The sequence below is a fragment of the Akebia trifoliata genome, chromosome 14 (assembly GCF_017979445.1).
Source record: "Akebia trifoliata isolate Shusen 1 chromosome 14, ASM1797944v1, whole genome shotgun sequence".
Taxonomy (NCBI): Eukaryota; Viridiplantae; Streptophyta; class Magnoliopsida; order Ranunculales; family Lardizabalaceae; genus Akebia; species Akebia trifoliata.
This window is the reverse complement of record NC_141388.1, coordinates 30,441,451-30,451,400: the sequence shown is the minus strand read 5'-3', so window position 1 is coordinate 30,451,400 and position 9,950 is coordinate 30,441,451. Positions and strand designations below refer to the sequence as shown.

The window sequence follows — 9,950 nt, the reverse complement described above, 5'->3', positions numbered from 1 at the left end:
AGAACCATTGCCACTTGTTGCCCCAAACTTATTCTTATAATGGGTACAAATAGCCATCTCTATACCATGTGCATATTTCCTTTTCTGGAACTCTAATTATATAAGAGATCTCAATTTCTTTTTCACATCAATACCCTTTTTTGGTGCATTATCATCATCAACCATTACAACATACTCATCAAGATAGTAGTTATAAGATGTAGGAGTTGTGTGAATTTCTTGTATTCTATTATGTTACGCAGACCTACAGGGGTCCTGTCGAGTGGGCGGGAGTAAAGGGGGCAGTGCCTATTTCCAAAGGTGAGGGGGCAGAGCCCCCATTCCAAATATTTTAAAAAGTATGAAAAGAGCAACCATGAAATATTTTCTTAAGGGATTTTTTTTGGGAGGTTTCTATTTTTGGGAGTTTTACATGTTTTGGTAACTCTCGGTTATATAAATATATATCTCTAGGAATGTAAAACGTATGAAAAAATAGTGATTATTATTGTTTTTTATCGTGGATGTAGGCATATTATCGAATGACACAAATCCTTGTGTTGTGTGCAATTATGTTATCTTTGTTATTTTGATTTTTCCATAAATTGGTATTAGAGCCTCAGGTTATTGAGGTTTGCGACGAAAATGACAGATTCAAAGTTTGAAGTTGATAAGTTCGATGGGAGGAATAACTTCAACTTATGGTAGAGGCAAGTGAAATATCTGTTGGTGCAACAAAGATTGTACAAGAAGTTGTCTAGTAAGAAACTTATGATGATGGACAAAGATGATTGAGAAGAGATCGATCAGAAAGCCATGAGTACTATTCATTTATGTCTTGTAGATGAAGTGATATATAACGTGATGGATGAAAAATCAACACTAGATCTTTGAAAGAAACTAGAGAGTTTATACATGATGAAGTTAATAACAAACAAATTATTTCTTAAGAAATAACTGTAAGGATTACAAATGACAAAAAAATTTAGATCTACAAGAACATCTCAACATGTTCAAGAAGATTGTGAGCGAACTATTAAGACTCAAGATTAAAATCAAGGAAGAAGACAATGCATTATTGTTATTGGCATCTCTTTCCCTTTTGTACGATCATCTTGTCACGACCCAACTTTATGAGAAGAAGACTTTAAATACAAAAGAAGCTATTGTGACTCTTTTATCAAATTAGATGATGAGAAAATCGAATAATAAGGAATCTTAAGTAAAAGGGTTTGTGGCAAAAGAGATTCAAGGACGAGGGAGGTCAAAGAACAAATCTAGATCAGTAAGAAACAATGTCAGAAAGATATTTAAAACAAGAAGAAGGCAAAATTCTTCCAATTCAACAAGTGTAACAATAGAGACTTCAAATATTAACAACGGGGATGCACTCTCAGTTTTCATTTTCTCAAATATCAACACTCTACGAGATTATTGGATATTGGATTCAGGATGTTCATATCATATGTGTCCAAATAGGAATTGATTCGACAAATATGAATCATATAACGGTGGTGTTATGTTGATGTGTAACAACGCAATGCACAAAACAATTGGGATAAAGACCATTAAAATTAAATATGCAAGATGGAATGATTCGTACCTTGACTAATGTGAGATATGTGTCTGATCTAAAAAATAATTGACTTTCTTTGAGTACTTTGAATTATGTTGGGTATAGATACTCAGTTGTAGGTAGAGTTCTAAAGGTTGTGAAAGGTACCATGGTTGTTCTAAAAGGTAAGAAAATAAGAAATTTGTATAAGCTTATTGGGAATGCAATTACAGGTGGAGCTATTGTTGGTTCAATAGAAAATAGTGAAAAAGATGAAACTAAATTATGGCACATCACTATGTCATAATGCGTCAAAAACGACTGTCCCTACAGTCGCAAAAAGAATCGTTTTAAAATGAGTGGTTTTTAAAAAGCGACAGACCAAAACAGTCGGCAAAAACGATTGTCCACGACAGTTGAAAAAAAATGACTATCTACGACAGTCGGAAAAAATGACAGTCCACGACAGTATAATTGGGATATAACGACGGTCGGCATTGGGATATAGCGATCATCGCTATAGGGTATTTTGTTTTTAAAAAAAATTATTTTACACCTGCCCCCATCACATGTTGCTGAATAATGGAGATACCCCTATGTGTTGACATTGATGACCTAGACCCCAACTAACAACATGAAAAGACTCAAATGCCCCTCGTTACTCCCCAACCCAATCCAACTTATGTCGATTTAAATTATTAATATTACATAATCATGAAATACATAAAAAAACATTCAACTTACTTGACGGTGGGAACTCTGGTAAATTTATGTCACTAATCCTCCTGCATATAGAGTTTCCACCAAAAGATCACCAATTAAACAAAGAGAGAAATACAAAATGGTATAGTAAAATTGAAAAATTACTGAAATGGCACACTACTTATTTTAACAGAGTAGAAATCAACTTCTTTCCTTCAAATTCCTTCAACTGACCCACAACATACTCATCAATAGCATCAACCATGTAAAGTACTTCATACCCTTTCTTCTTGAGCTTCTCAAGGAATGTGGAGTTCTCAACAGCTCTTGCTTTCACCAGTGATATAGTAAATATCATTCTAACTGTCCTTCATCCTTGTGAGGTATTCCTTGAGGCTGGTCATCACGTTCATTTAACTCGAGTGGATCTGTAGTCCCAACAAAAGGAACTCAGAATAGAACTAAAATAGAAAAAAGAATTGTACTTGATGAAAATTGTGCTCAAGTCATAGTAAGATTTCAGTTTAAAATAATATGTTATAGCACATTTAAAGTGAAAACTGACCCTTTAAGACATTTAAAGATGATCCCTGGTGCATGGGCACTCCAACTGATCAACATAATAGGCACCAAAAAAATGAAAACACGATCCAAAATCAGATTTTTGAATTGTAACTGTGATGGGAACAGAATTGAATACCATGTGTATTTGGCACGCATGAAACTTATTGACGCATGTACATGCCAGTGACACATACCAACTATTTAGCATATACATTGAAGACAACAAGTTCAATATACCTAGATAACATTTTTAATGTTAATACCACATATTATATACATTTTCAAATTAATTATGTTCAAATAAGGAAAGAGCATAAACAACATGTATGAAAATCAGAACATCAGAATAAACAAATTCGAACAAAACGTGCCAACTTGGGTAAGCCCCTCATCAGTTATTTTCAAGCAAATTCCTACTTTAAAACTAAGAAGTTTGGAACATGCTACAAGATTGAGAGAGTGTGGCTTACTTGACAGTTCTTGTAGATATTTTCGGAATGGAACCGCAAAGATTATTATAAGAAAGATCCCTGTCATGCATGGTCCACTCTGTAAATGAGTGACAATACACACTAAATTGGCAATAATCACATTGCAAAACAACTTTGAGGTTGTGTATTCAAGAATTCTATTTGTAAAACGTACAATCCTAGCTGGGAAAGCTTGTCAATACACTCCAGAACCTATGCAGCACAAAGTGTAATCAGGACGAAAGAAATCAACTTGACCTAAATTATAACCAAGTACAATATAGAGTATGATTGTAGGACATTAACAACGTTCATAAATTTACCGTTTTCCAGCCATCTTGATCAAGGAAAGAGGTGATCTTGGTGTTACTTCCAGGGATTGGCCCTGGTTGTCGGGTTATCTTTCCTCCCAGCTCGAGTAACTAGGTTCACGAGTGATATTTCCCCCTTAACCCGAATGTCTTCAACCATTTTATAGACCTGCACAGCCATGAAGTTAAAGAGTCCTTAAGTTCTACAATACACAACCATAGTTATGTTTCTAAAACTTAAATTATAGAACAACACACACATCTTGAGTAGCAATTTCAAAATGTCTAAAGCCTGTTCCGATGTCATAGCTATCCACTCCATAGTCTGTGAATCAACACAAAAAGTGAGCACATCAAAAATCATATTTTAACAAGATAGATAAACATTATTCAAGCCTAGACATTAAGATAATCTAGGCCTAGACATTAAGATATATGTTATTACTTGATACTGGAATCAGTATTACTTTCAAAAGTATGTATTTGATGCAGTCTTGTTACCTTTCCCAGACTAGCATGACCAATTGTCATCTTTCCCGACTCATAAAGCTTGCAAAGTCGTCAACCAACAAGGAAAATTGCTTGAACATTACCCAACATGTGAAGAAGTTTCACTTGGTTAATTTGGAATGATGCCAATAGAGCTCCAAATTTTCACCTTTGAAAAAGAAAAGATAATATAACGTACCTACAAATTTTCACCTCCGAAAAAGAAAATAAACATAACAGAAAGTGACGTACCTTAGTTGTGCCACCAACAATATCCAGGCTTCCAAGCTTTGGAATAACATGAAATGGAAACTTTGCCCTCTCCCAATACTGAAAAATTAAATTTTGGCATATAATTTACAGGAATGCTCAAGTAGAGGATCTCAATATTGTAGATTAAAATGTAAAAATAGCTGACAATTTTTGGAACCACCAACTAACAAAATGAAAAGACCCAAATGCCCCTCATCTTCAACTTTCATAAATCTAACTATTTTTGGAACCACCTGTGGTAAATTATCTATTTTTAGAAGGTAAAATCAAACAATTATACAAATCTAACATGATCCCATTTAGATCCATGATGTGATGACTCCATACCCACCACCCCTAGCAACAAATCACCAACTTTCAAGTCAATTTCATACAAATCCATCCTAAGTTAAACATGGAAAATAAATAATCTTGTGTAATAAGCTCCTCAAATTAAAGAATTTATAAGGATGACTAATTCAAATTATACAGACCCGATCCACACGCAATCCACTGTTCTCCTCCATTATTTGAACGTGTTCTAGTTTTAGTTTCTCGTTCTCAATCTCCTGTTGTGAACCACAAATACATACAAATTAGTTACAAAAACCAGCAAAGAAGAATAAAGTGGTAGTAAGATTAACATAGCAGTATAGTTTGCACGCCATATGGACTTACATATGCAGATGTTCTCTATGAGATAAACTCGTCCATTCCACAACCATTGTAAGTTACTTGCCCTGAAACCTTATACTTCAAAAGGAACCCATTTTAGTTTTTGACTAGGATCAAACAAGATGAACAAAGTAAGTAATGAAATTTAAAAAAAAAAAAGATTAAATTTTATGTACTTTAAGATTCAAATCAAGCTTTCTAACCAAAGCTAAGAGCAAGGTGGTCTTCCCATAGCTTGCGGGGCCTAAGAGCAATGTCATTTTGTGCAAATCAGATTTAAAAAAAATTAGAAAGGAATAAAATTGAGAGTTCATTTGAGTTGAACAAATATTAGAAATGAAACCAATAACAAGTAATATTATTCAAGTTGAGTAAGGACACAAGTAAAAAAAACAGGGATAAATGGACCTGAGAATGTTGCTTTCATAAAATTAGTTATGAGTGTATTCTCAATTTCTCATATGTACGTACGTGATGGTGATAGTTTGGAAGCATCCGCGGAAGAACCTACATGTAGAACCTTGGTCAGTAGAAAGTTGGTTTAAAGATTCACATAAAAACCATTATCTTTAGCCATTCAACAATAAATATCATGTCCAAAATGAAAGAGTGAAAGTTAACATAGGATATAGTGAATCCCCAAATCCCTATGCAGAGAAATTGGCTAGAAGTTAACATGAGAGACTCTCATATGGATTCAAGTTCAATAGAATTAGTCACCATAGAATTAGAGTGATATTTCAAGGAGGAAATTAAGTATTATTTTTGCTAGTTTATAATAGGTAAAAGGTTATGTGACTTTAGAATCTCATTCTATCAAAACCTTCCTTCCATCCAGATTTAGAAGCTAAAATCTACTTCAACCATCACAACCCTTTAATTCAAACCAATATCTATCTGCCCTTAACCTACCACATTCATCACACATAGAACCATATCTTGTGTTTTGTTAGATGTTCAACGATAATTCAAACCGATAAAAGTTTGCCCAATATTAACCATTTTGTTATTGATAATAGAAGAGACACATGATCTAGGGTCTCTCATCTGAATTAAGTCCTAAAAATAAAAATAAAGATGAAACAATCATACAAGAATACAGATTTATGGGGTTCAACAAATTGCCAAAACCAAAATAAGAAATTAAGAGTTAGAATAAGTAGCCATATGCTCATACAAATTTGAACCTACATTTCTATGTGAGTGTGGTGAATGGGTGGTGAAAGTCAATTGATGAACAGATTCATTGTTAGTTGAAGATGGTCATTAGAAAGTACCTTAGATGATATTGAAGGTCAAGGTTGTGCAAATGTGAAAACACCTGCATAAGATAATAGTATTTATTTATGTTAGATTAAAGAAGGGGATCTAAAAATCAATTAATACCACACAGTTACATCAATAAAACATGAGATCATTGGGCTTACTTGGAAAATGATGAAATTAAACTTAACAGTTGGAACCGAAAGTAAAATGATCCTCCTTTTATTTTCAGACAATACTTTCATGGATAGGGCATGAATAACAGAACAGGGCTCTATCATACTTGAATCCCCATAAGTATGCACCAATGTTTGAACTTTAGCCCTATAAGAACATATAACAACTATCTAAGAAGTCAATAAGTTCTCAATCAACATGTAAGGACATTACATAATTCTCTATTTGTGACAAAAACTACAATAGGAGAAAGTGCTCTCTATAAAGCACAATTCAAGTAGGAAAAACATTCCATATCCAACATGTGAAACTGCAAAGTAAGGTTGCATAAATCGGAAGATAATATACAGGCTAACCTAACCCATATAGGACATACAAGAGATTTGAAAGGAAAAGGCACCTCGTCAATGAACAGCACTCCAAGTGCAAGCTCTGCCACACCTTTATCAATGTACCTGTTAACACCTATCATAAGCATAGTTTTTTTGGTTAAACTATGCACATTTCCACCCTTACTTCTCAAATCCAAGATATTGAAATGTTCATAGAAAAAAAATATGATACAAAATAAGTAGAAACATGAACTACTTACAGACAATATCTTGTCTAGCTTCATTGTGAGTGAACTGCCTGATATGATCTTCCGCTTCTTTCTCGGTCTTCAATGTCTCACGCTCATTCTACAAAACAAAAATAAGAAATTAAGAGTTAGAACAAGTAGCCACATGCTCATACAAATTTGAACTTAAAAATAATTATAGCAAATCATTGTTATATAAAATGCAAGTAGCAAGCATTTATAAAAACAAAACAACTACGGGAGAGAATTCCTCAAATTTATATTAATAGATTTCTTAGAAAACTTATTTTCTTATACACATCTTATAATCATCAATCAATTTCAAAAAATATTTTAAAAAATTTCCTTAATTTGCTTCAATGTTTTCATATGGATCAACTACCTATGAGCATAAAATTATTCCTCCATAAAAAAACTAAATTTTATACCTCAATTGAATTTATTTCTATTTTTTTCTTAAATTACAAAGATTTTTTTGAGTAAATAAAAAAATTATGAAATCTAGCATTTCCACCACTTAACAACATATATCTATCCTCTCACTAAAAAAAATCATAAATTTAAAATGCATCGAAGAACACTGAAGAACTGTTTTTTTTTTTCCTTCCACAAATTCAAGACTGTTAAAGAAACAAAATTACGATTTCACGAGATTTCTTTAAAATCAAAACAAGAAATTTGCAAGATCTATCCAAGTCAAATAATTTTCAAATGTTCAAATAAAATAACTCAGAATATTAAAAAGTTGAATCATACTTACAATCTTCACATGTAATTCTTCAAAATCTTTCCAAACGATTCAACATTCCAAATGACTCATATATCAGCACAAAACTCTCCACAAATCCCAAAATTCAACAAAACAAAATAAATAAATCATTATGTGAAATTGATTGTTGATTATAAGATGTGTATATGAAAATCGATTGGAAGATAATCGTTAGGAAAGCTCTATTTCAAATCGATTGGTGATCTTGCATTGAATTGAACCTTGAAGTAGATCTAAAAGAAAGAAAACGATCAATGATTTTGAAATCTGATTGTGTCTGTTTAGAGAGATCAAAACCTAAATAGGTGAAATCCGATTGAGTGTGTGTGAAAAGAGAGAGAGAGAGAGCAGAGAGTTGATGTGAGAGATCGTGATGTGAGCCGCAAAATCAAAATAAAATTCTAGAGATCGAGTTGAATGGGAAATAGAAGGGGAAAACGACTGATTGGGCACAAAACCCTGATGAATCAGTCAAAACGACATCAACAAAATAACAATCGTGATTTATTAAACTTATAAAAGTCAAGTCGTTTTTTATGCAGCGACTGTTGCAATCCGTCGTTGAAAAACGACTGCTTACAGCTGCTGCTTTTCCCCAAAATCAGGGTCGCATTTAACCATTATGACGTAGTGCATACGATTGGGACATATGAATGAGCGAGGTATGTTGAAACTTCACAACAAAAAACTTTTTAAAAAAGTTAAAACCCGTGAGCTGGATATTTGTAAAAATTGTGTGTTTAAAAAACAATGCAGGATATATTTCAAGGCTTCAAAATATCATAATATAGAGATACTTGAGTATATTCACTCAAATGTATTGGGATTAGCCCTGGTAACTTTTAATTTAGGAGCCTAGTACTTCGTGACATTTATAGACAAGTTCTTCAAAAAAGTATGAGTATATTTTATGAAACATAAATCAAAGGTCTATGTAATTTTCAAAGAATGGAAAGCCAGATTTGAAAACCAACAAGTAAACATGTGAAGTGCACCAAGATAAATAATGAGGGAGATATGGGGAAGGCAAATTTCTACAGTTTAATAAAGATTTGGGCATTGAACATAACTTTACAGTAAAGAAAATGCCACAATCAAATGGGGTTGTATAACACATGAACAATACTTTACTTAAAAAAATAAGATATATGAGGATCAATGTAAGGATATGCAAAAGTTTTTGGGTTAAAGCAGTTAATATAACAATTTACTTGATTAATAGATTACCATTAACTGCTATAAAGCGTCAGACACTAGAAGAGATATGGTCAAGTAAATCAGTTGATTATTTTTATTTGAGAATGTTTGGATGTTTTATTTACATGCATGGTCCTAATGATTAGCACAACAAATTTGATTATAAATCAAAGAAATGTATCTTCCTTGGCTATGCAAAAGGCATAAAATGGATATAGAGTATTGGATCTTAAAACAAAAAAAATGGTGACAAGCAGAAATATGATCTTTGATGAAATGAATATGTTAAAACATAAAAAATAGAAAGATGAAATCACAACTAAGGAGATTAGTCCTACTGAGGTGGAAATTGATACTTCAAATTCTCCAAACATAATATGGTTACTTTTGCACTTGTGACAAAGAATGATGAACCATCACATTTTCAAGAAGCTCTTATTAATGAACAATAAGGAAAATGACAAAAGACAATAAAGGATGAGATGAACTCCTTGCACAAAAATAAAACATGGGATTTTATGAAGTTACCTAAGGATAAAAAAGTGATCGACTGCAAGTAAGTTTTCAAAATGAATGAACTATCTTTGAAAATAGAAAAAATCAAATACAAGACAAGATTGGTAGAAAAGGAATTTGCATAACATGAAGGTATTGATTTAAATGAAAAAATTTCACTAGTAATTAATCATACATCTATTCGTGTTTTGTTATCAATAATAGTTAGAGCAGTTGGATGTTACTATAATTTTCTTATATGAAAAGTTAGAGAAGTAGATTTACATACATCAACCATAAGGATTTCAGAAAAATAAGAAGAAAGACAATATCTGTAAGTTGAAAAAGTCTTTTTTGTGATTTAAAACAATCCCCTAGGCAATGGTATAAGTGTTTAGACACTTTCATGTTAAAGAATTGATATACACGATGCGAGTTTGATCCATATCTTTATTTCAAATTGCTTGAAAAT

General features: G+C 32.4%; 2 long non-coding RNA genes across 2 annotated transcripts; both read right to left on the bottom strand.

Moving 5' to 3' along the window:
* Window positions 1-3,824: 3,824 nt before the first annotated feature.
* On the bottom strand, window positions 3,825-4,601 carry LOC147386736 (uncharacterized). Its single transcript, XR_015171709.1, has 3 exons — window positions 4,323-4,601; window positions 4,083-4,162; window positions 3,825-3,906 (listed from the first exon to the last, which is right to left on the bottom strand). It is a non-coding gene; the product is annotated as an uncharacterized LOC147386736 (long non-coding RNA).
* Window positions 4,602-4,721: 120 nt separating this feature from the next.
* Window positions 4,722-5,655, bottom strand: LOC147386735 (uncharacterized). Its single transcript, XR_015172150.1, has 3 exons — window positions 5,174-5,655; window positions 5,001-5,069; window positions 4,722-4,891 (listed from the first exon to the last, which is right to left on the bottom strand). It is a non-coding gene; the product is annotated as an uncharacterized LOC147386735 (long non-coding RNA).
* Window positions 5,656-9,950: the final 4,295 nt, after the last annotated feature.